Source organism: Electrona antarctica (assembly GCF_951216825.1).
Source record: "Electrona antarctica genome assembly, chromosome: 7".
In the NCBI taxonomy this organism is placed as follows: domain Eukaryota; kingdom Metazoa; phylum Chordata; class Actinopteri; order Myctophiformes; family Myctophidae; genus Electrona; species Electrona antarctica.
Window position 1 is genome coordinate 46,544,529 of NC_136812.1, and position 26,062 is coordinate 46,570,590.

The following is a 26,062-nucleotide window of genomic DNA, read 5'->3' on the forward strand; positions in this document are numbered from 1 at the left end:
TGGCCGTTCTATTTTGTTTTTGTATCACTTGAAAACAAGCGGTGGCTCGTCTTACCCAATGGCCTCAACTTACCCCATTCTCCCCCTCAGCTCCTATAATCAGAAAACAAAAGATCAGGAATCTCTGTGTAATTGGTCTCATTTTATTTTCCCGGAGGCTTTTTATTTAAAAACTATGTGGACATAATTCAAAGTACACGTGTCCACTGGGATCTCATTGGCTGCCTCCACTAAGCTTCTCCAAGGACTGTGTCCTTCCTTATGTCCCTTGATGTAACGTCACGTGTCCCAAATAAATTAACCACACAAAACACGACCACCTAATGAAGCTTACCATCACCATGCCAGTGCCAAACCCCCCCCGATTATTTTTATATCAAGCCACTGGCAAGACGTCAGAGACATATAAAACCGAAGTTTGCCAAGAAGCACTATACCGAGTATGGTGGCAATGTCGGAATTATAATCCTTGGTACGGATTATTTATAGATTTTAAATAGTTTTCTAGCTAAATGGATGCTAATGCGACGTCAACCGAAAATGAAAGAACCTTTTAAAGGCGTGTACTACTTATAGTTTCTGTGATACAGGCGATGCGCACTCAATATAAAGGGTCCCTCCTCCCCATGGGATGGAGCCACAGCAGAGGAGTTTGGGGAGCCACTTGGAGGTGAGTCGAGACTTCACTTGTCATTCATCTGAGAAGTAAACTATTAGAGGAAAACTTATACATTAGAAAACGAGTCATTATAAAAATAATAATTACTTGGTTTTAGAAACAAATATTGAATAAATGTCAAGTCTTTTTGCATTTTCTATTTGTTTCATTTTATTTTGAAAATCAATTGAAAGAAAGGTACACAGTTTATGTTAGCTGCTTGACACAAAAAAACCAAACAAACAAAAAACATGTTATTTTGTCCAGTCGGTATGCTACAGTATGTTAATATGAAATGTATACAGTTGCCGTGGTTGCATTTGGTCTACCTGCTCTTGTATTGAGACATTCAGCATCTCTGTCTAGGTTGGACACAATCCTGTTTCTAGTTTGACACTAATGTGGACCTGAATAGTCAAAATTCTATTTCTCCCCAGAGCAAGCAGCCAGGCTTTATTAACTCAGTGGTAAAAATGTCAGCACTTTCACAGAGGACCCATGGTCACATCCTGGGTAGCTCTCAATGTGTCACGATGCGACACATTGTGAGCTTGTAGATAGACTATTTTCAAATGGCTGAAATTGATATGGTGTGTTTTGTAATAATAATAATATTGGCCTCTGAGATGTAGTGGAGTAAAAGAAAAAAAGTATTAAAATGGAAATACTCAAATAAAGTCACTAAATTAATCAATAAATAGTCACTTAAGTAGAAGAAAACAAAATACCCCAAAATTAAATAAGTTGTACATTTTCAGAATAATCAACAAAACATCTGAATTAGCTGAAATAATATAACGATAAAGGATCCCATAGGCAACCACATTATAGTGATATGCCACTTGATATGCAGTAAGACGTGGAACTACTATCGAGGAGTCAAGTTGTTCTTTTCTAATGAGTGGTGTTCAGCAATAATTAGCAAGGTATCACCTACTCAAGTTTGTCTACAGCTGGACCTTTGGTCACCCTGTTACAGTAGGTCGAATCTAAGAACTAACACTGACTTTACACCGCATGGCTTTACCTTTCTGGTATGACAAAACATTAGCGACTTGAAAGTTCTCCATTTAGATGAATGTAATCTAATATAATCCATGTACTCTGTCAATAATAGCATTAAACTCATGTTTAATTAATTTTTTATCTTCTCACTCAGAGGTTGCAGTTGTGAAGATTATAGAAAGGTTCCACTGTTACTGCAAAGCGGGAAAAGGTTGAGTGTTCATTATTTTCCTATTCAAACTAAACAATATAACAGTCCTATACATAGTCATACAGTTCTCTGCACCCTATCAGTATCAACACCCTCCATTTGTCTTGTTTCTACAGAAAGCCGCCATCATGAGTAACGACGCGGAGATGGCCGTTTACGGCCTGGCTGCGCCGTACCTGCGCAAGTCAGAGAGGGAGAGAATCGAGGCTCAGAGTAAACCCTTTGACGCCAAATCGGCAGGGTACGTGTCCGACGTGAAGGAGCTGTATCTCAAATGTACGATTCTAAAGAAGGACGGCGTCAAAGTCACCGTGACAGTGCTGGACACAAAGGAGGTGGGCAAAAGGATGGATCTAAATTCAAACGGTGACACACTGATACTTAAGGAACGTGACACACTGGAAAGTGTCAATGAGTCAATGACAGATGTCAAGTAGGCCCCTTGTTGACATTGAAGGCGGGGGGAATTTTAAGCATCAAAGTGTCTCGATATATTTGGCTGCGCCGTACCGAATGAAACGAGGGATGTAACAAAAGACACACGCACGCGGGCGCGGACACACACACACACACACACACACACACACACACACACACACACACACACACACACACACACACACACACACAGGGAATGTTGGATGTTATGTACATCTGTCATTCCTTTTACTGTCTATCCTTTTTGAATGCAAGCTACTGAGCTACTTGAACATGAACCTTGAACTTGTACCAGGGTATAACGTTTGTACATCATTCATCATCCACATCCACATGTTTTCCATTTAAGGCGCTGCCGTCACCAGCTAACTATGTGCACAGGAAGAGGGGTCTACTACACTGTAGTTTCAAAGATAAACGTATTATTTACTAATAACTAATTATTTTTCGGTATCTGAGCATACCGTGGTCTTTTTCATGAAAGATTTACTCGTGTTTCTCAAATGGAAAATATAAAGGTCAGACCTTTGAGTGGTATTGATGTCCACTTGACACATCCACTGTGGCCTCAGCCATTGTAAAAATAATGGATGCGTTTGATGATGCGAGCAACCGACACTTTCAGCGTGTCAAAGCCTTATAGTACAACTATACAGCAAATGCTAGACATGATTCTAAAGCTGTGTTTTTAACTTTTAGGAAAAGACCGTGAAGGAGGAAGATGTCAGCCCTATGAACCCTCCAAAGTATGACAAGATTGAGGACATGGCCATGATGACCCACCTCAGTGAAGCCACTGTGCTGTATAACCTCAAAGAGCGTTACGCAGCATGGATGATCTATGTAAGTACAGTACAGTACAGTACAGTACAGTGCAGTACAGTACAGTACAGTACAGTACAGTACAGTACAGTACAGTACAGTACAGTACAGTACAGTACAGTACAGTAGTTAGTTGCGCTGCATCGATGATCTATGTAAGATTCAACAGCTTCTGAGAACGGTACAGTATTCTCTGACCTGTCGATGGGACCAAAAGAAAAATAAGTTACTTATATATTCCTCAAGAGAAAAAACGAATGGAAAAAATCATGGCGCCAAAGTTAATTTGCTCATTATTTTGTTAGTTGTAACCTGTGACTGTATTCCCCGGTCCAGCTGATCTGCTGTCCAGGGTTAGGTGGAGTGCTCTCTGCTATGCATGCAATATGCATGTTGTTATAACGTTCTCTCTCTTCTCCCCTTCAGACCTACTCTGGCTTGTTCTGTGTGACTGTGAACCCCTACAAGTGGCTCCCAGTGTACGACCAGCACGTTGTAAATGCCTACAGAGGCAAGAAGCGTATTGAGGCTCCACCCCACATCTTCTCTGTCTCTGACAACGCCTATCAGTTCATGCTTACTGGTACGTACCAGTCAGGACAATGTCAAATAAAATATATATATATATTAAAACGGTACATAATGGTTTTGTGCTCTACTAATAGTACCTTTGCTTGACCTTTTACAGATAGGGAGAACCAGTCCGTCTTGATCACGTAAGTTCCTCATGACATCATCTACTGGGGCATTTAAAGATGGAATTTGTAATATCGGCACAAATTGCATTTCTCTGAATCTATGTATTTCTAACCAGCGGTGAGTCCGGTGCTGGGAAGACTGTGAACACCAAGCGTGTCATTCAGTACTTTGCAACAGCAGCAGCTTCAGGAAAGAAGCTGGAGGTCACAGGTAGCTCCGGCAGAATGCAGGTATAACTTTAGGAAATTACAACCCCTGCACGCACGCACACGCACGCACGCACACACGCACACACGCACAAGAATAATACAGACCAAATGTAATATTTGATGATATATATAGGGGTCACTGGAGGACCAGATTATTGCAGCCAATCCCTTGCTGGAGGCCTATGGCAATGCCAAGACTGTGAGGAATGACAACTCCTCTCGCTTTGTAAGTGCAAAAACAATTTCATATTATGAGAAAACGTGTAGGATGTAGAGGGACGCTAGAAGTGTTACTAAACCAATAAACTACAAATGTTGCTTATATTATACACAGGGTAAATTCATCAGAATCCACTTCGGCGCAACCGGTAAACTGGCCAGCGCTGATATTGAGACATGTAAGTATGATTATGAAGTTCACAAGGTACAAGTACAGTTGGGTGCCACCGATATTGTCCCTTATCATTTGACCCATTTAGGCCTGACCTCAAAAACAAATCCTTCTAAATCCTCCAGTTTTCTGAAATAAATATTTTCACGATTTTTCAAAAATAGCAAACCTACAAAGCTCGTAGCGTGCCACTCGGTGGCGCGCTATGAGCTTGTAGATCTGCTATTTTTCAATAGCTAAATTATAACATAATGTTTAAAACACCAAAAGGGGTTTTGCGCAGATCACGCAAACCTCAGCAAAAAGAAAAGGACAATATCGATGGCCTCCAACTGTACAAGTACAAGGGCTGTCCCCAGAGGGGATTGTGAGGTGCAGCATTTGCGCACAATTCCTTCGTTTTCAGTTCAAGGAAGCGCAATTTGGAACAATCTACCCACTAACATAAGAGTGTCCATCCTTTACATCTTTTAAGGTCCAACTAAAAGGATGGATCATGGACAATCGTCCAAATGTGAACATTTGTAAATAGGCTAAAATGTAGGTTGTATTCGTTTTCTTGAGTTGCTTGTTTTCTGTTTGGGGACGGTTACGGGAATCTAAGATTCCTGCTAAATCTGGTGTATTTACACAGCATTGTAGGTATGTGTTGTGTTCATTAATATGCGCTGTCCCTCCCAAATAAACGTATAAATAAAATAAATAAAGACGATAAATTATATATTCTGATTAGATTGTATCATTATGAGTTATGTACAACCCATATAGAGTAATATTATTATGAGTTATTATTAACAGTGATGTACATTAATGTTTATAAGATCTGCTGGAGAAGTCCAGAGTGACCTTCCAGCTTCCTGCTGAGAGAGGATATCATATCTTCTACCAGATGATGACCGGTCACAAACCTGAGATTGTTGGTAGGTTTGACAATGGACTATTGATGTATTGTAGTGATTGCACCAATGAATTCATAAAAACTAATTTCCGCCCCTCTCTCTTTTTAATGCCTTTTCAGAAATGTGTCTGATCACCACCAACCCCTATGACTTCCCGCTGTGCAGCATGGGTCAGATCGCCGTGCCCAGCATCAATGACAAAGAGGAGTTGGAAGCCACTGACGTCAGTACTACACACATTTCAATCTAATATTCCGTGTGCAGTCAGTTGCTCTGCAAAAATAATATTTCCTGAAGTGAGAGAGATACTGCCAAATCTTTGCGTGATAGGGACTATTATTTAAGTTTTACATTAACCACTTGAACCCTAGCATTCCTATTCTTGCAGGGGAAACATTAGTACACCAAACCTTTTTACAGGACCAAGTACGGAGCCAAAGGTCAAGTTTACAAAGTATTGAGGGTTTTAAGTCCTTAAATGTCTTAAAATACACATGAATCCAATATATAGTGGGGTCCCGACCCTGACTCCCTGCTTCATCTCTCTCTCGCATGAAAAACATCTAATGTTTAATCTAAACATTATTTTTTAAATCCAGTCTGCTATCGACATTCTGGGCTTCGTTTCCGAGGAGAAGATGGCGATCTTCAAGTTCACCGGTTCAGTGATGCATCATGGGGTCATGAAGTTCAAGCAGAAGCAGCGTGAGGAACAGGCAGAGCCAGATGGCAATGAGGGTGAGCATCTTCAGTCGAGCAACGGTTGTTTGAACAAGACATAAGTAATGCCTCACCCCCAAACGTCATGACTTATTCACACTCATCCGCACTCCAGGAATACAGAGATCCAGCTCTCAGCATTGTTGACAGTCCGACAAAGACGGTCTGACAAAAAATAAACCGTTAAAACGACAGAGGCGCACTGACTTGTGTTGCGTTCACATGGGCAGATGAAACGATGCAGTCTACCATTCATTGTCAATGGAAGCCAGCGACATGACGTGTGAACGCACCATTCATCTCTCAAGAACAGATTCCGAGCTGCGCTACTGAATTTCTCGGGCATTCAGAACGTTTATACATTGGGATTAGTGGAATGAAAACATAAAGGCCTCACCGGAAGAAGAGGAACAAACAGCAGACGGCGTAGTTTTTTCCTATTTCTTTGGGTTGATTGGATTCCCAGATTGCAGTTGGCCCATAAACAGGAAATTACTTGTTAGGGCATTTCCTGCTGAGAGCAGGTTTATTTGTAGGCACTAAACCTGATGACACACTAAGATGAGTTTCAGTGATGTCATCAGAGTCACTGATGGCAGAAGACTGGTGTAGATACAGTAGCATATTATGCCATGGTACCCCAGTCTTCTGATGCTATACCGTGCAGTGCACCGCCATCTTTTGGGCAGTGTGCCATGCTATAAGCTATAAGAGGGCATTGACATCTTCTGGCTAGAATAAGTAGTAGTTCACTGCCTTCAGTGGACACCCCTCCCCCCACAGCCCTCAAAAAAAATCTATATACCTTTATTTTTCATGACTTTGAAAGCATTTTTTTTTAAAATAACTATTTTTGATTTTTTGTGTGGCTTTCGCCTTTATTTTATATTTTGTATGGAGGGACAGACAGTAGGCTGACAGGAAATGGGGAGAGAGATGACATGCAGTAAAGGCCGTCGGGATCAGGAGTCGAACCCGCGGCACACTGCCAGACTAGATTACCAGCCAAGGTGCCTGGACCGCTGAGCCACGGCCCAGGCCACTTAACCATTTTTTAAATATCATTCTAATTATGCTGGGAGGGTTATAACATATTATTCTGTGGTCTGGCAACATCTTATTACAAAATACTACGTTGTACACCTACTTCTTTGGAAGCTTGGCAAACTTCCGCTCATGCTTCTGCTCTGCTTCGCAAGGAATCTCGGGAAAGCTTTGCCCCCTCTCGAAAACACACGCCGCAGAGCCAGAAGAGGCGCCTACCTTTATACGTCTAGGACAGGCATCACTGTGCAAGCTTAGGCGAGCAAGTCGCTTGTGAACGTGTGAACCCTTTCTGGTGAAAATAGGACTTGGGCTTCACAATAGTCAATTCTGTGTTTTGTTCAGTAGAGATATGACATATTTTCATGATCTATTTCAGAGGCTGACAAGATCGCCTACCTGTTGGGCTTGAACTCTGCAGACATGCTGAAGGCTTACTGCTACCCCAGAGTGAAAGTGGGAAACGAATATGTAACCAAGGCACAGACTGTGCCACAGGTGAGATACATTATTTACTTTTATTTAATTTGTTTTATTTGATATTGGACAGGACATCTCTTTTCCTTAAATTTAGAAAAGGAGTGAATTTAGAAAAGGAGTAGTGAATATTTTAGAAAACCAAAATATACTGAATTTCACACTCCATTTCCTTAGGTCATGAACTCAGTGGGTGCCTTGGCTAAGTCCATATATGAGAAGATGTTCTTGTGGATGGTCATTAGAATCAACCAGATGCTGGACACCAAGCAAGCGAGAAACCACTACATTGGTGTGCTGGACATCGCTGGTTTTGAAATCTTTGACGTAAGGGGCATGGACTAGTTTTAGGTGGCAGACTAATTCCTTTTGTCACAATCACTTTAAGGCATTACACTAATCATATTCCCATACGCTCACAGTTCAACACCCTAGAGCAGCTGTGCATCAACTTCACCAATGAGAAACTGCAACAGTTCTTCAACCACCATATGTTTGTACTGGAACAAGAAGAGTACAAGAAAGAGGGCATCCCCTGGGAGCTCATTGACTTTGGCATGGACTTGGCTGCCTGCATTGAGCTCATTGAGAAGGTAATATACATCATTTCATGCATAAATGGAAACATGTTAAAGTTTTTATTACCTAAGTCCTAACGTCACTCGCTCACGGACGCTTATATCTATCGTTTCTCTATCGTTTAGGATAGTTATTCATATTTATTTTATTTATATCTGGCAAATATGAATTAATTAATTTGCCGGCGGTAACGTTAGTGTTTTCTCACCATCCGTTGCTGCTTCATGAGTCCATGAATCCATGAGTGAAACCGACATACTCATTAGTTATATGGCGTAGTTATATTAACATGGGAATTCAATGGGGAGTGAAAAAGGTGACCCAGGTATAGGATGCGTAGGAAGTTACGTCAGACATCGGTGCTCCATCATATTATGGTTTATTTTATTTCTTTGGGTGATTTTCTTTTCCTTTTATCTCCTCTCTTCCCAAAAGCCCATGGGAATCTTTTCCATCCTCGAAGAGGAGTGCATGTTCCCCAAGGCTTCGGACACCACCTTCAAGAACAAGCTGTACGACCAGCACCTGGGGAAGACCAAGGCCTTTGAGAAGCCCAAGCCTACCAAAAGCAAGGCTTGTGGGGAGGCCCACTTCGCCCTGGTCCACTACGCCGGCACCGTGGAGTACAGCATCACAGGCTGGCTAGAGAAAAATAAGGATCCTTTGAACGACTCTGTGGTGCAGCTGTACCAGAAGTCTTCAGTCAAACTGCTGACCACTTTGTACCCAGTGCCGGAGCCTGAAGGTGATTTGTTTAACCATATATGATTTATCGATCGAGGGAGTCTAATTCGACTGGCAATGTTTTAGTCGACAGAGAGATTGGCCTAATGTGTCAATTAAGAAATAGTTTTAAAAAGGACATATGCATAACCTGATTTATTGGGAGAAACCAAGCAAGTAGTTAAATCAGACATTAAGCTCCCCACACAGCCCAAAAGGAATGATCCTCTATTGCATTCTTTTATGTTATGCACTCAGACCTTAGAGTATATATGAATAGAGACGGCACCCGGATGAAACCCTGAGGCGAAATGGACATAGTGGCCGAATTTGATATTGCAGCGTGGGCCCAAACACATGAACGCGCTGGTCCGTTGACTATCATTGTGCACGTTCACGATGACACGTGAATGCTGAATGCCTGCAATGATAGTCAGCGGCAGCGCGTTCATGTGTTTGGGCCCAATCCATCCCAGAATGCACTCTGTTCCTACCCAGAATGCACAGTGAAATCGCCTCATGCGCTTTTGAGCAACTTAATGCAAGTGGATGGGAGGAGAACTCGGGTGCCGTCTCTATTCATATATACTCTAAGACTCAGACTGATTTGACTGCCAATCTCTCTCTAATATATATAGTGTTATTTTCCTGTAGTTGCAGTGTAGTTTTGTCCTACACAAAGATTAAATTCCCATTGACAATGAATGGATGATGTACGATGATAAGAGCGCCCCTCACTTCACACGGGTGTGATTTGTTTGTTTACTATCCACTTGTGATTCTAACCATCAAACAGACAACACAAAGAAGGGAGCTAAGAAGAAGGGCGGTTCCATGATGACTGTGTCTGCAGCATTCAGGGTAAGAATTAAACATTGTCAACATTATTGTCGGAAGAATTATTGAGATATAATCATATATTATGAATTAAAATAAGTATGTCACGTTTTCACGAATAATAGGCCTACTTGGTTTTATGATATCTCTATAGGAGAACTTGGGGAAGCTGATGACCAATTTGAGGAGCACTCATCCTCACTTTGTGCGTTGCCTCATTCCTAACGAGTCAAAGACTCCAGGTAAACTCGAAGAAAATACAGTTGTAAATAATTCAGGTGATAATTAAAGGATGAATAATTTTCTATTATTACACACCCTTAATGGATTTAAATTTTTGTCTCATTCCTAAGCCAATAATGTGATGATGGGGTGGCTCGTGGCTGGCCTACCTGAGACTCCGCTAGGCATCAAATTATTGGCTCATGGATGCGACAAAAACAAAAAAACTCTCCATGAATTCAAGGCTCCATGGGGTCCTTTTTGGGGTGAACTATCCCTTTAATGGAACTTAGTAAAGTGTGTAATTATTTGTGTCGTAATTAATCACGGAACAACCTCTTCACAGGCCTGATGGAGAACTTCCTGGTCATCCACCAGCTGAGGTGTAACGGTGTGCTGGAGGGAATCCGAATCTGCAGAAAGGGCTTCCCCAGCAGAATCCTCTATGCTGACTTCAAGCAGAGGTGAATTACTTTTTCCAGCAGCATTCGGTCCATAACTATTGAAAGGATCCCTGGCTAATATGCCTTATATGCCTTAATGCATTATAATTGCCCTCTATATCAGGGGTTCTCAACCCGTGGGTCGCCAAATTATTTTAGGGGGTCCCCAAATTATTTTCAGATCTGCTATTTTTCAATAGCTAAATTATAACATAATGCTTAAAACACCAAAAGGGGTTCCCGCCCAAAATGGGTTAAGGTTATTGTAGCAGTCAATTTATATTGGGGGTCGGGAGGGGGCGGGGCGGGGGTCCCGAGACATTGCCAAAGCATTTCCGGGGGTCCCCGGCCAAAAACGTTGAGAACCCCTGCTCTATATAACATGTTTTTTGAGGGGCGCTAGCCCGACCAACGTGTGGCAGCCAAGTTCTTGGGCTTTTAATGTTTGCTTTACACGTGGCCAGGCACAGGAGGAGCGCAAAATACAATGACTGTTAACTCTCACAAAACAGGTACAAAGTACTGAACGCCAGCGCGTGTCCCGAGGGCCAGTTCATGGACAACAAGAAGGCGTCCGAGAAGCTGCTTGGGTCCATTGACGTCCCTCACGATGAGTACAAGTTTGGGCACACCAAGGTAAACCCACAGCAAATCTTGTTCATTATAAGAGGGGACTAAAGGTATAGATTTTGAGGTTGAATCATTACAGTTTACATTTTTTAGTGTTGTTTACAATAATGATTGTGACATGTATCTGTGTTGGGAGCCCCTCGAAAACGAGATGGTACATCCCAAGGGGTCTTTTTTCCTAATAAAGAAACTTGAATCCTCACAGTTTGTATAATATCACATTTAGGTGTTCTTCAAAGCCGGTCTGTTGGGTGTCCTCGAGGAGATGCGAGATGAGAAGCTGGCCGCTCTGGTCACCTTGACCCAGGCTCTCGCCCGAGGTTACGTCATGAGGAAGGAGTATCAGAATATGATAGAGAGGAGGTACGTCTGATAACATTATTAATTTAGCCCATTTTGGGCGGGAACCCCTTTTGGTGTTTTAAATATTATGTTATAATTTAGCTATTGAAAAATAGCATATCTACAAGCTCATAGCGCGCCACTACGAGCTTGTAGGTCTGCTATTTTTTTTTTTTATCGTGAAAATGTGGCGCAAATCCTGACAGAAAACTGTCAGGATTTAGAAGACATTTTATAAATTTCGACGTCAGGCATAAATGGGTTAATTCATGCTTAGTCAAATTTCTAATAAACATTTGAATTACTTCAAATGTTATTTTTATTTCTTTCCCCCCCCCCACAGAGAAGCCATTTACAGCATCCAGTTCAACGTCCGCTCATTCGTCAATGTGAAACACTGGCCATGGATGAAGCTGTACTACAAGATCAAACCTCTTCTGAAGAGTGCAGAGACCGAGAAGGAGTTGGTTGAGATGAAGGGCAACTACGAGAAGATGAAGACTGACCTGAGTTCTGCACTGACCAAGAGGAAGGAGCTGGAGCAGAAGCTGATAGCTCTGGTGCAGGAGAAGAATGATCTGGCGATGGCAGCACAATCAGTACGTACACATCTACGGGGAGTACCAGAGTCCTGACGTCACTCGCTCATCCCGTGGGTCACGGTCACGGAAGTTGTTCTCTATGGACAATAAATATAAGAATTGCGGTCCCTATGGAGTTTGCATGTTCTCCCCGTGTCCCTTAGGGTAGGTACCCTCACAAAAAACATGCAGTAATCCTGGTCTCTAAACTGCCTCCCCCTGGTCAGCCGGGGCGCCTGATGGAGGGGAAAGGAACTGGTTGGAATAACGTGTTCCTTCCACGCGCTATGTCCAACCAGGGAAACTCCCCCCTGTCAGGTGTAAAGGAGCAACTTGGACACTCAGGCATGAAGGAAGCATGAGTTCAAGTCCGTTGCTCTCCCCATCTCCCCCATATATGGGGACTAGGTTGGTGGAGGGTGTGTAGAGCCCAGGATCACATTAGATAATTGACACAGGGGTGAAAAATGGGTTACAAAATCACGGGATATATAAAAAATATATTGCGGTCCAAAAATAAACTAATGTCCCAGGGCAATAATTGTCGGGGAGGTGGCTCTGTATCGTTTACGATAGTCAGTCACATTTGATACAGTCAGTTTCTAAAAAAAATATTTTTATTCAGCGTCGGTAACATTAGCGTTTTCTGAGCCCTGCATCGGGAGCGGGATCCCGCGGCACCGGCAGGACCCAATGCAAATGTTTTCGGGCACAGGCGGTAAATTTAGATAGCCTACCTTCTGCGGGCCCGGCAAAATCCTTTATCCTCCTGCAATTAACCAGATACAGAGCTTATAAATACACTTTAGTAAGATATGAATATGTCTGTGCTGAGGTGAACGTAATTTGAAATTGCCCCTACTGTGCTGGACATCGCACATGGATTCTCTGTCTCTCGTTCTCACCCTGCTGAGCAGCTCGTCGCAGTGTCCGTGTTACAATATAATATCTACCTATACACTTCCCCTCTATTTGTGAGAAACTCCTCACAAATAACAACTCCTCTCTTGTGCATGCCTGCTCAATCTCATTCTGTTTGGGGAAATGTAATGTTTTTCCATCTCAATGGAAATGTCAGGATGGTGCGGGACTAAATGGAGTGGTGGACAGGAGGCAGGGGTGGTGGACAGGAGGTCACTGCGGGCGGTAAAAACAATGTAATCATTGCGGTTGCGGGCGGGAGTGGTCAGTAATCCAATAGGAGCGGTGGGAGTAGAGTCAAAGCCTCGTCAGAGAGAAAGCGGGACATTTTCCAGGTGTGAAATGGTGCCAGGTGACAAATCAGGGAAAGTTCAGAGAAGAGAGGTCAGATGTCATGTCTGCATGTTATTTAGTACTAGCTTAAATATGTATTATGTTATCGCACAATATCTCATCCAGGAGAAATCACTGCTGGAGTGAGAACTTTTAAAGCACGTTTAAGAAATGTAATGTTCAAGTTCATGCAACGGCTGCATGTACAGTATCTGAAAACAGTATAATTGTGGCACTGTCAAGCCCCACTATGAGCTGTCCATGCTATACATCCAGACTAAGGGTGCACTGGTTAAAATCCCTGTATGTTCTGCCTGTAGTGTGGGTTAAGTTATGTACTATTTATTATAGTATATACTTATATTGCATGTCGTGTTTCTTTTATGTCTATTCCTTTGTACCTTGTATATGGACCCGAGTCTGCTCATACAGTTTTAATTGAATACAATATGTTTGACCTTTTCCCACTGAAAATCAGGAAATGGAGAATCTGTCTGATGCCGAGGAGAGATGTGAGGGTCTTATTAAAAGTAAGATCCAGCTGGAGGCGAAAGTCAAAGAGACGACCGAGAGACTGGAGGACGAGGAGGAGATGAACGCCGAGCTGACCGCCAAGAAGAGGAAGCTGGAGGATGAATGCTCAGAGCTGAAGAAGGACATTGATGACCTGGAGCTCACCCTGGCCAAAGTGGAGAAGGAGAAGCACGCCACTGAAAACAAGGTTCAGGATCACACACTCTAGTTCCTAAATCTCTCAGGTCGAGACCCAAAAGAGAAATTAGACGTTTGCCCGGACCCAAACTAGTGGAAATAGCAGCTATTTGTATTAATTATTATATTATTGTTTTATTCATGGAATATTATTGTTTTATTCATGGAATTTCTTAGTTTTGTTTGTTTGTTTGTTATAAAATTTGTAATAAAAAAAAAAAAAAGAATATACGGTATAGTATATATATATATATTATAATTATAATTATTTTTTCAATTTAGGAAAAAGCAGGGATTTGATTTCATTTGAATGTTCTATTTATAACAACACATTGTGCATATTCAGGTGAAGAACCTGACTGAAGAGATGGCCTCCCAGGACGAGGCTGTCGCTAAGCTGTCAAAGGAGAAGAAAGCCCTCCAAGAGGCCCATCAGCAGACCCTGGATGACCTGCAGGCAGAGGAGGACAAAGTCAACACTCTGACCAAGGCCAAGGTCAAGCTGGAGCAGCAAGTGGACGATGTGAGTTCAAAATCCCTGTTACTGACCACACAGAGTACAAAACATCCAATGACATGACACCCCCGTTTATCTACTATTTATTCCTTGCTTACGGTAAATCGCTCTGGATTAAGAGTGTCTGTTATTTTGCAGCTGGAGGGTTCTCTGGAACAAGAGAAGAAGCTCCGCATGGACCTGGAGAGAGCCAAGAGAAAGCTTGAGGGGGATCTGAAACTGTGCCAGGAATCCATCATGGATCTGGAGAATGACAAGCAACAGTCTGACGAGAGGCTAAAGAAGTAATGTTAACAACACCATGAAATAGAATGCAAATAATCTACCTGCAGATTGACAATATTTGACAAATACCATGTACTGTATTCCATAGGAAGGACTTTGAAACAAGCCAGCTTCTGTGTAAGATTGAGGATGAGCAAGCCATGTCGGCTCAGCTACAAAAGAAGATCAAAGAACTCCAGGTAAGTGTCTAACATTTAGAATACAATAAAATGACCTGCACACCGTTCTACACTTGCACCATAAGGACAACTTTAGGCAACGTCAAAATCTTTAATAACAATGCGAGTGAATTATAATTGTCATACGTTAATCCAATATTGACAGGCTCGTATTGAAGAACTGGAGGAGGAGATCGAGGCGGAGCGTGCCGCTCGGGCCAAGGTGGAGAAGCAGAGATCCGACCTCTCTAGGGAACTGGAGGAGATCAGCGAGAGGCTGGAGGAGGCCGGCGGAGCGACCAGCGCTCAGATCGAGATGAACAAGAAGCGCGAGGCTGAGTTCCAGAAGCTGCGTCGTGACCTCGAAGAGTCCACCCTGCAGCACGAAGCCACCGCCGCCGCCCTGCGCAAGAAGCAGGCCGACAGCGTGGCGGAGCTGGGCGAGCAGATAGACAACCTCCAGCGTGTCAAGCAGAAACTGGAGAAGGAGAAGAGCGAGTATAAGATGGAGATTGACGACCTGTCCAGCAACATGGAAGCTGTGGCTAAGGCAAAGGTATAACATAATGCCCCCTGGTGGTTGCTTTCTATAAGTTGACACAATGCAACAAGGTACAATTCTAAACAAATGCTAGAGTACCGAAGTCCTGACGTCACTCCCGCTACCCATGGGCGAGGGAAGTATTTCTGCTATTGAAAATCCCATAGGGAAATCTTAGATTGCGTCATACTTTGTTGTTCCAAAAATAAACTATCACCCCTGTGATTCCATCAGGCATGTGACAGAGCCAGTTGTTTTTGTGAACACAGTTTGCATTTACTATGAAAACATGCATTTCTCGTCAGTTAGTTAGTCTGTCACCAATGGTCATGCCTCGTGACATCACGTGACATCATCAGGGTTGGAGATCCCTGATATCATCAATATTAAGCCCATATGGGAATGCCCATGGAGATCCCTGATGTCATCAATATTGGCCAGCAACTCTACATCTGACCTCAAACCCTTAGATCTCCATATACGGAGCTGACCAGTTCTGACATTCCATATGTTGATCCTTCCCCATCCAAAACAATGGGTGCTCCGCGACCCTCCCGCGATAGGATTGATTTTCCATGAGCTAACTTCCGGTTAAGCCCCGGGGTATTTTTTCATGAGGCTCAAATACCCTCGCACATGAATGGACACAGACCGAAACAATCGTGGCAAAAAAGTGTAACTCTATGACCCAGGGGGATAGCGGCCTATAGCAGCAGTGATGTCAGATTTCGGTTATTATGAATTTTTAATTGAAAAGTTTGTGACTTCTGTGATCTATCATGTACCTATTCCAATCAGAGTACTTTCCATTGACCATTGAAAGAAGTTTGCAGAATAAAGTTAATACATGCAGGTACATTTTATTATTGAATCTGTCCAATGCTAATGAACAGGGAAATCTTGAGAAGATCTGCCGCACCCTTGAGGACCAGCTTAGTGAAACCAAGTCCAAGAGTGATGAGAACGTTCGCCAGATAAATGACATTGGATCTCAGAGAGCAAGACTTTTGACAGAAAACGGTAAATGCCACTTGACCAAATTCCATAATTCCTTTTCGGAATAGGCTATGTGTTCAACAAAGATGATTTAACACTTAAACATTTAAACTTCTAACTAGGTGAGATGTCTCGTCATCTTGAGGAGAAAGACGCTCTTCTCTCACAGCTCACCAGAGGCAAGCAGGCCTTCATCCAACAGCTTGAAGAGTTGAAGAGGATCGTTGAAGAGGAGGTTAAGGTGAGAAGCCGATATCTGTTGCACAAATAGGCCTACTGTAGATACTTTTGTGTGTTGTTGTATTCAGTTGACATTATTTGGGTAAATGTTCTCTTTACAGGCAAAGAATGCCCTTGCACATGCTGTGCAATCAGCTCGCCATGACTGTGACCTTCTGAGGGAACAGTATGAGGAAGAGCAGGAGGCGAAATCGGAGCTGCAGCGCGGAATGTCCAAGGCCAACAGTGAGGTGGCTCAGTGGAGGACCAAGTATGAGACCGATGCCATCCAACGCACTGAGGAGCTGGAGGAGTCCAAGTAAGTCAACAGTGTTTTAAACTATCAGGAATCACTGTACATAAATAAGAAAATCACATAGGGTGAGGAAAGCTTCCCCAAAACTTCCCCAACGTGCCATCATAAGGCTCTTAACACCACAATAATTTGATTTACCTGTAATTCTAAACTGATCAACAGGAAGAAGCTCGCACAGCGCCTTCAGGATGCTGAGGAGCAAATTGAGGCTGTGAATTCCAAGTGTGCCTCTCTGGAGAAGACCAAAGTGAGACTCCAGGGTGAAGTGGAAGACCTCATGATCGATGTGGAGAGGGCCAACGCTATGGCTGCCAACCTCGACAAGAAACAGAGGAACTTCGATAAGGTGCTTTGATATTCACAATTTTTTAAAACTATAATAATTATAGTGGGGTACTGTATATTTTACACATTTTATTACAAATGCTGTGCAGATCTTGGCAGAATGGAAGCAGAAATATGAAGAGGCACAGTCAGAACTGGAGGGATCTCTGAAAGAGTCTCGTTCTCTCAGCACTGAGCTGTTTAAGATGAAGAATTCCTACGAGGAGTCTCTGGACCAGCTGGAGACCATGAAGCGTGAGAACAAGAACCTACAACGTGAGTTGTCAATACACAATGCTTTCAATAACTGTTCATTTTGCTTCCGTTTTTTTCCTCTGTACTTCTTTTGAGCCATGGCTGGCCAATGGTGGGTTAATGGTCATAAACGTTTTGATCAGTTTCAAAAGAAAAGTTGGGTTCACTTGTAATTAAAAGTAAATATAGACATTTGAATTGATAATGTAAAAGTTTAAGATTGATTTTGAAGTAGGCTACTTCCACTTTATTCAAAAGCAAATACAACAGATTGACTCATTGATTGTGCTCAATCAACTGCAGAGGAGATCTCAGACCTGTCTGAACAGATTGGTGAGAGTGGAAAGACCATCCATGAACTGGAAAAGAACAAGAAGCAAGTAGAGACAGAGAAAGCAGAGATCCAGACGGCCCTTGAGGAAGCAGAGGTAAAAGCTATTGGTTCCAGACGAAGAATGCAATTGTCAATATATCTTTGTTTTATGTTCAAACAGTGGAGCTGTATTACTCTCATAGGTCCATACTACCATTTGATCACATATTGCACTCGTACTGACACTGTAGGTCCATACTTCTATTTGATCCCATATTGCACTCGTACTGACACTGTAGGTCCATACTTCTATTTGATCCCATATTGCACTCGTACTGACACTGTAGGTCCATACTTCTATTTGATCCCATATTGCACTCGTACTGACACTGTAGGTCCATACTTCTATTTGATCCCATATTGCACTCGTACTGACACTGTAGGTCCATACTTCTATTTGATCCCATATTGCACTCGTACTGACACTGTAGGTCCATACTTCTATTTGATCCCATATTGCACTCGTACTGACACTGTAGGTCCATACTTCTATTTGATCACATATTGCACTCGTACTGACACTGTAGGTCCATACTTCTATTTGATCACATATTGCACTCGTACTGACACTGTAGGTCCATACTTCTATTTGATCACATATTGCACTCGTACTGACACTGTAGGTCCATACTTCTATTTGATCCCATATTGCACTCGTACTGACACTGTAGGTCCATACTTCTATTTGATCCCATATTGCACTCGTACTGACACTGTAGGTCCATACTTCTATTTGATCACATATTGCACTCGTACTGACACTGTAGGTCCATACTTCTATTTGATCACATATTGCACTCGTACTGACACTGTAGGTCCATACTTCTATTTGATCACATATTGCACTCGTACTGACACTGTAGGTCCATACTTCTATTTGATCACATATTGCACTCGTACTGACACTGTAGGTCCATACTTCTATTTGATCACATATTGCACTCGTACTGACACTGTAGGTCCATACTTCTATTTGATCCCATATTGCACTCGTACTGACACTGTAGGTCCATACTTCTATTTGATCCCATATTGCACTCGTACTGACACTGTAGGTCCATACTTCTATTTGATCCCATATTGCACTCGTACTGACACTGTAGGTCCATACTTCTATTTGATCCCATATTGCACTCGTACGGACACTGTAGGTCCATACTTCTATTTGATCCCATTACATTCTAGGGTGGCGGTGGCTCAGGGGTAGAGTGCCTGGATGGTAACCGTAAGGTTGCCAGTTCGAACCCGGGCTCCCCCAGAGTTACTGTCGAAGTGTCCTTGAGCAAGACACTGAACCCCTAATTGCTCCCGATGTGCTAGTTGGTGCCTTGCATGGTTTCCCCTGCTATCGGTGTATGAATGTGTGTGTGAATGGGTGAATGTACTGCACAATCTCTGTAAAGCGCCTTGGATAAAGGCGCTATATAAATGCACCATTTACCATTTATTTACCATTTTAGGGTACTCTGGAGCACGAGGAGTCCAAGATTCTTCGTATCACGCTGGAGCTCAACCAGATCAAGGGCGAGGTCGACAGGAAGCTGGCAGAGAAGGAGGAGGAGATGGAGCAGATCAAGAGGAACAGCCAGAGGGTGATTGACTCCATGCAGAGCACCCTGGACTCTGAGATCAGGAGCAGAAATGATGCCCTGAGAATCAAGAAGAAAATGGAGGGAGACCTGAACGAGATGGAGGTTCAGCTGAGCCACGCCAACCGCCAGGCTGCCGAGGCCCAGAAGCAACTGAGGAACATCCAGGGACAGCTTAAGGTACACAACTTTAGTTAGACAATATATAAACTGTGGAACTGCTCTGAAGAATGAAGTGGCCACATTCTGATGATTATCTGAGCACCTCCTCAAAATGTATTAATTACACTGATTACAGGATGCTCAACTGCACCTTGACGATGCTCTCAGAGCCCAAGAAGATCTGAGGGAGCAAGCTGCCATGGTGGAGCGTAGGAACGGCCTCATGATGGCCGAGATCGAGGAGCTGAGGATGGCTCTGGAACAGACGGAGAGAGGCCGCAAAGTGGCCGAGCAAGAACTGCTCGATGTTAGCGAGCGTGCTGGACTGTTGCACTCTCAGGTAAGAGACAATAAAATGAAATACTCTACACAACTCATTCAGGATAAAATATTCTGGATGATAATAATACATAATTGTTAAAACGGCATCTTTATTTTAGAACACAAGCCTTATGAACACCAAGAAGAAAATAGAGGCAGACCTGGTCCATGTCCAAGGTGAAATGGAAGACATTGTACAAGAGGCAAGGAATGCTGAGGAAAAGGCCAAGAAAGCCATCACTGATGTAAGTTAGAACCCACCAACCCCCCTTTATTACCCCTTCCTTATCCAGACAAATAGATATTCTTACTTTACTTGCTTGATATAAAAATTAAATTAAAAAAATATATATATACATAGGCTGCTATGATGGCAGAGGAGCTGAAGAAGGAGCAGGACACCAGCTCTCACCTGGAGAGGATGAAGAAGAACCTGGAGGTCACAGTGAAGGACCTGCAGCACCGTCTGGACGAGGCTGAGAACCTGGCCATGAAGGGAGGCAAGAAACAGCTCCAGAAACTGGAGCAGAGGGTAAGATGTAGTTTAAAGGTTTCATGACATTAATTTATTTTTATTTTACTTTTTTCTTTGGGGTTTTATGACCTCAATTACACCCACACAATCTGAACTTTGAACATTCAGTGGATTTTCTGTGGTCTTCCAACGGCTGTTCTGAAGCCTTTTGAGCTGCAATGAAAACAGGCAAAATCCCTCAACAGTGACATCTGCTGGCAAATGTTATGTCATATATGTGATTTGTGGACTGTTAACTTACATCACAGTCCACAGGCAATTCAGAGCACTTGTTTGAGCCAGAAAACCCCAGACCACAGAAAATATACTGAATGTTAAGTTTTTCTTTTTTTTGGTGCAATTGAGCTCAGAAAACCTAAATTGTTTTTTTTGGAAAATTACAAAATTATATTATGAAATTATGTCACCAGACCTTTAATACCAACTTGTGGGTATATATAATATACAGTCATCATAGACAAATTAAATCAGAGGCATAATTCAATTCTGAAGGTACGCGAGCTGGAGGGAGAGGTCGACGCTGAAATGAGACGTGGAGCAGATGCTATTAAAGGTGTCCGCAAAAATGAGAGGAGAGTGAAGGAGCTCACGTACCAGGTACCGTATTTCATGTTAATTTCATACCATGACAAAAGTAATATGATTGCATGAACATACATCTAATTGCATAATTTAACTGTCACTTTAGACTGAAGAGGACAAGAAGAATCTGGCCAGGCTTCAGGATCTGGTAGACAAACTGCAGCTGAAGGTGAAGGCCTACAAGAGGCAGTCAGAGGAGGCGGTAAGTAAAATGATAGTCTCATGTATAGCCAGACAACTAGTCCACAATCTCCGAATGAGTATACTATACTAACTATAGTATAGAGTCTGGAACTACACCTCGCGAAAGCCAAGAACGGAAGCTGTCATCTGTTCTTCATTTCCGTTCAGGGAACTACATTTTAAAATATCTATAGGTCAAATGTGCGCAACTGTAAAGAGGAAACGGAAGCAGCTGCTGGGAGGAGGCAGGCTGGCTTTCAGAAATTACATGTGGCAGCCAAGTCTATGGACCTTTAATGTTTGTCTTTAAGCCCCCCCTTTTTATTATTATTATTATTATTATTACTATTATAAAGATATTATTATTATAACTTATAAGATATCTATGGTCTTCAGAGACTGCGATGCCGATGGTTACAATTTGTGTAAATAATGCTGATATGATGTAAATATGGCCATGAGCAGTATTGTCACTGACACTGTCCATTTTGCTGCTTTTCTGCAAGTGACACACGTATGGAGGTTTTTAGATTGCCATGCTGAGATATTCCTCAGCATCCTCTTTTCTAATATTCAGGCTTCAACCCATTTAGGAACGCATCTGTGTCACCACTTTTAACCATTATTATAAACTTTAGCTATTGAAAAATAGCAGATGAGATGGGGGTCTGCGGCCAAATACATATCATTTTGGGGGTTCCTTGACATGAAATAGTTTGAGAACCACTGACATAGAAACATGAGGTTTTTCAGAAAACTGTCATGATTTAGAAGCCATTTTGTAGAATCCGGTCTCAGTTCTAAATGGCGTTTTTCTATCATATTCTAGGAGGAGCAAGCAAACTCTCACCTGACCAAGTTCAGGAAGGTTCAGCATGAGCTGGAGGAGGCAGAAGAACGTGCCGACATCGCTGAATCCCAGGTCAACAAGCTGAGAGCTAAGAGTCGTGATGTTGGCAAGGTAAAATACATAATGCAATATGATGAATGCACTTTGTTATCATATTTATCTATATGAATATAAGTCTAAAAGCATATTCATATTTTGCAGGGGAAAGACGCTGAATAAGTTCTCCAATTCAAGTCACCATGAAAGGTCATAAAATATGACATCTTGTATTCTAGTAAGTTACCACAAAGTCATAAAATATGACACATTGTATTCAATAAAGGTTGCAAAATAGGTATTTTTTGTCGTTTTCTTTACTTTTCCTTGTCCATTTTCCTTGTCCATTTGTCCATTAGGCCTATATGTAGAAAATAATTTCATATGTATTACTCAATGCAAATCACAAGAACCGTTTCAAGTGCCAAGACCTGGTTTAAAATATCCTATCATTACTATAGTTTATAGTAGATTGTATCATACATAAGTAGAGCTTAAACCATGATGAGGAATACATTATAAACGTGACCTATCTTCTGCCATCATATCATCCTTCTTGACTTGACATTGTACAAAGGACAAGACGGTGGAACTACTATATTATCCTGTCACAACATGACAGGGTAAATGATCGTGTAAATGGACTGCAAAGTACAACCTAAACATCAAACCTAGCATCTGGTTAAACAGTATATGAATAACATGCTTTTACATGCATTTGTGGACCAACATACACCAACATACATCTGTATTGTATACGTAGCATCTATGGAAAATAGGCAACATAGACAACAAAAAGCTAAACTAACAGCCCTATAGACTGAGGCTGTGCCTAGAAATGTTGCAGAATAAACTGCCTAACAATGATGTGACTGGTAGGCAGATTTCTGTAGTGTCCACAGCCCTTCTATGAGACACAGACCTAATATTATTGTATAACCCTTTTATCACGAGCATTATTCAGCTTTATGTGCAAGGGTAGAGTTTGGCCTTAGGGTGGCACAAGAGGAAAGTCCATGGTACCGTCGACATCAACAGGGTTCACCCTGGCTGAGCCCATTAAGTTTCATGTCATTGTCAATCCATTTTATTTGTAGTGTGTGCAGCCTGCAGTTGGACATTTTGGCCTAAGCGTGGCGGTAGAGCAAATGCCATTGTGTCGCCAAAATCTGTTGGGGACTTAAGTTGGGGCTATATCCTCTGGTGAGAATGAATGAGCTCTGCAATTTAATGGCAGCGAGCCCGCCATTATATTATCATATTACAAATAGGACCATAATGGAAACAGTCCCAGGGGCTTTTATGTGTTGTCTTTTTTAGGCCAACTGTTACTGTACTTCCGTGCTGATTACATATTTGACTAATAAAGTGTTCAACCAATCAATCCATGAGAAATGTTATGTGCAAGTGAAATCGCAAATACTGTGGTGCTAGAAAAGGCCATTGGGACATTAAAAACAATAGTGGCCATCCTCTGAGGAGGGCAATCTAGTATTTGAGATATCTTTTGGGAGTAAAATAATAGTAAAGTATTTTAAATGTCTTAAATAGTAAATACAAAGATAATGGAAATGATCAATGCCAATTGCCATCAAGGCAACAACACAACAGTGGTGATGGTAACATGTGTCACGTGATATAAATGTATCATACAGATTATTTTTGTAATTCTATACCGATTAGCCTATTTTCCAAATAGGAACAAATATGCCTCAAATCATGTACCCATAATGACCTCAAATTTGAATCATATATGGAGGGGCCTCTAAAAAAGAAACCGCACAGCCGAAAGCAATTTCTCTGTGACCCATGGGGACTACCATGAACGCGACAGAAGTATTTTTGGAATCAGTCCAAATTAGGTGCATGAACTCTGGAGGCATGTACTGACAACGAGCACATGCAAGGAAAGTACCAATTAGACAAGGTTTATAACACAAGATACTTTAATCACAGATTTTGCCATTCGGTATAATGAACGCACCAGAAAATGTCATATGTAGCTGCATGGCTGCAGCTCTTGGGAAGTGTCTATGGGAAAAAAATAACAAATGTTCACGTTGTACAAGCTACACTACATAATTAAGCCTTTAAATGCTCAATATAACTCAAAGCGAAAGTATTCTCATGAAAAAAAGGCCTTGCATTAGAGTTAAATTCAAAAGATTATTAAGAGGCATTTTCAGCATGAGAGCTTTACCTTCAAAATCAGAACATCTTATAAAATATATTTTAGAAGTACTAGGCAATACATATACTGTGTATAGTCCATTCATTCAGTCCATTCGATCCAAAACTAAATTACCATACCTGACTGTTAGGTGGGGGAGAGAGTGAATACTAATTTTTATAGATTCTCCGTAGGCAGTGAAATAATTTTTAATTTTAATTCAACGGTGGATCCCCTGTAACCCTCTCAAGGACAACGTCCCCAGGCCCCGCATTCAGGACCACTGTTCTCAAACCACATATCAGCTATTTTTGAATATACAGTACAAAGTATAAAATAGGGATGAATTTGTTAATGAATATTTTGCGATAATAATCCAAATCTACAAGGTAACTTGCAACTAACGTTTTCAAATAATAGTGGAGCAAAATGAATAATTTGCCTCCGAGATGCAGTGGAGTAAAAGCATAAACATGAAACATGGTGACAAGTAAAGTATACAAGCGCCTCAACAGTGCACTTAAGTGGGAAGGGAATGCACTTTCGGTAGTTACTTGTCACCACTGGTGATTATGAGCGCTATAGTAGTTACCTGAAGGAATGGTACAGTGATGGACTCGCGCTGACGGAAGGGTCTATTTAAACAGTTGCTCTTGGTTGTTAAGAGAGGTTGGGACCTTTTCATGATGTGAATATGCCCCCGCGGGTATGACAAATGCCAGTGTGGAGCCGAGTGCTTAGTTATTTTGAGTTGAGGCTACGTCAGTGTGTGGTTGTGTGTGTGTGGCCCCCCTGGTGCCATTAAGAGCACAGTTTATGTCAGTGTGCACACCACCATGATAAGGGCAGTTCACACCAAGCACTATATGACTATAAATATACTGTTGTTTTCCTTTTAGTTGGTGGTCTGGGACTCCGCTTGAGTTAAGTCCGGGGGACACCCAGGGGTCCTTGATGGGGTTCCAAGGTGGTTCCCAGCAAACTTTATTAATAGGCTACAAAATCGGAATCATTTTAAACGCTATATCCACATTTTATACGTTGGTCATTCACAAATAGCAAAAATAGCAGGTGCCAGGGGTCCCTGGCACCCGCATATCATTCTGGGGGTCCTTTTGGCACGAAAAAGTTTGAGAACCACTGACTAAACCCTCAGTCTTAGTGAACAGGACATAAGTTACAACTGTACTCGGATCGTTTTCAGCCCGCAAAATGTTCTCCCCAGAATAGGCATGCTTGCAGGGTTCAAGTGGTCTTAAGGGACTATTCACACCAAAGCACTATATCGGTCACCATTGTCTTTCGCTAGTTGTGGTGTGGACTCTGCCATCCACAATTTTTTAATGCTCTATATTTATAGTTATAGCTGTGCTTTGTGTGCATCCTTTAAGTTTGCTCATTTAGGCAAAGTTAGCAGTTTTGTGTTAGCCATTGTAGTGTTTTGGTGAATAAAACTTTCTTTTTTGCAGCCGTTTTTCCCACATCTGCCTACCTGCCTTCCTGGTCACTCTGAGCAGGCTTCAGAGTTGCTAAGTCTGCTTATTTGTGGGCTTGTTTCTAAAGTGTAGTTGCTTATTTGGGCCTGCTTGTTGTTTAAACCAGTGGTTCTCATTCAACCAGTCATGTCAAGGATCCCCAAATCTGAATATGTATTATCCAACGGCACCCCATCTAAAAATATTTTGTGCCAGGGACCACCCGTACCAGATTTCCATCCATCCATCTTCAACCACTAGAGCTCCAGACTTCCCTTTC

At 42.1% G+C, this 26,062-nt stretch overlaps 1 pseudogene across 1 annotated transcript; it reads left to right on the plus strand.

Annotated features, from left to right (window-relative positions):
- Nucleotides 1-594: 594 nt before the first annotated feature.
- On the plus strand, nt 595-22,438 carry LOC306927377 (myosin heavy chain, fast skeletal muscle-like; annotated as a pseudogene). Its single transcript, XR_013792525.1, has 40 exons — nt 595-670; nt 1,818-1,874; nt 1,991-2,209; nt 3,012-3,155; nt 3,561-3,717; nt 3,823-3,850; nt 3,949-4,268; nt 4,377-4,440; nt 5,255-5,353; nt 5,452-5,555; nt 5,932-6,070; nt 7,476-7,594; nt 7,751-7,900; nt 7,996-8,166; nt 8,588-8,897; nt 9,672-9,736; nt 9,867-9,954; nt 10,281-10,398; nt 10,890-11,013; nt 11,234-11,370; nt 11,693-11,948; nt 13,663-13,905; nt 14,242-14,418; nt 14,551-14,696; nt 14,786-14,876; nt 15,022-15,411; nt 16,290-16,416; nt 16,515-16,633; nt 16,734-16,930; nt 17,090-17,273; nt 17,362-17,527; nt 17,810-17,934; nt 19,340-19,648; nt 19,767-19,970; nt 20,071-20,196; nt 20,313-20,483; nt 20,979-21,083; nt 21,175-21,270; nt 22,081-22,212; nt 22,303-22,438. The product of XR_013792525.1 is annotated as a myosin heavy chain, fast skeletal muscle-like (transcript).
- Nucleotides 22,439-26,062: the final 3,624 nt, after the last annotated feature.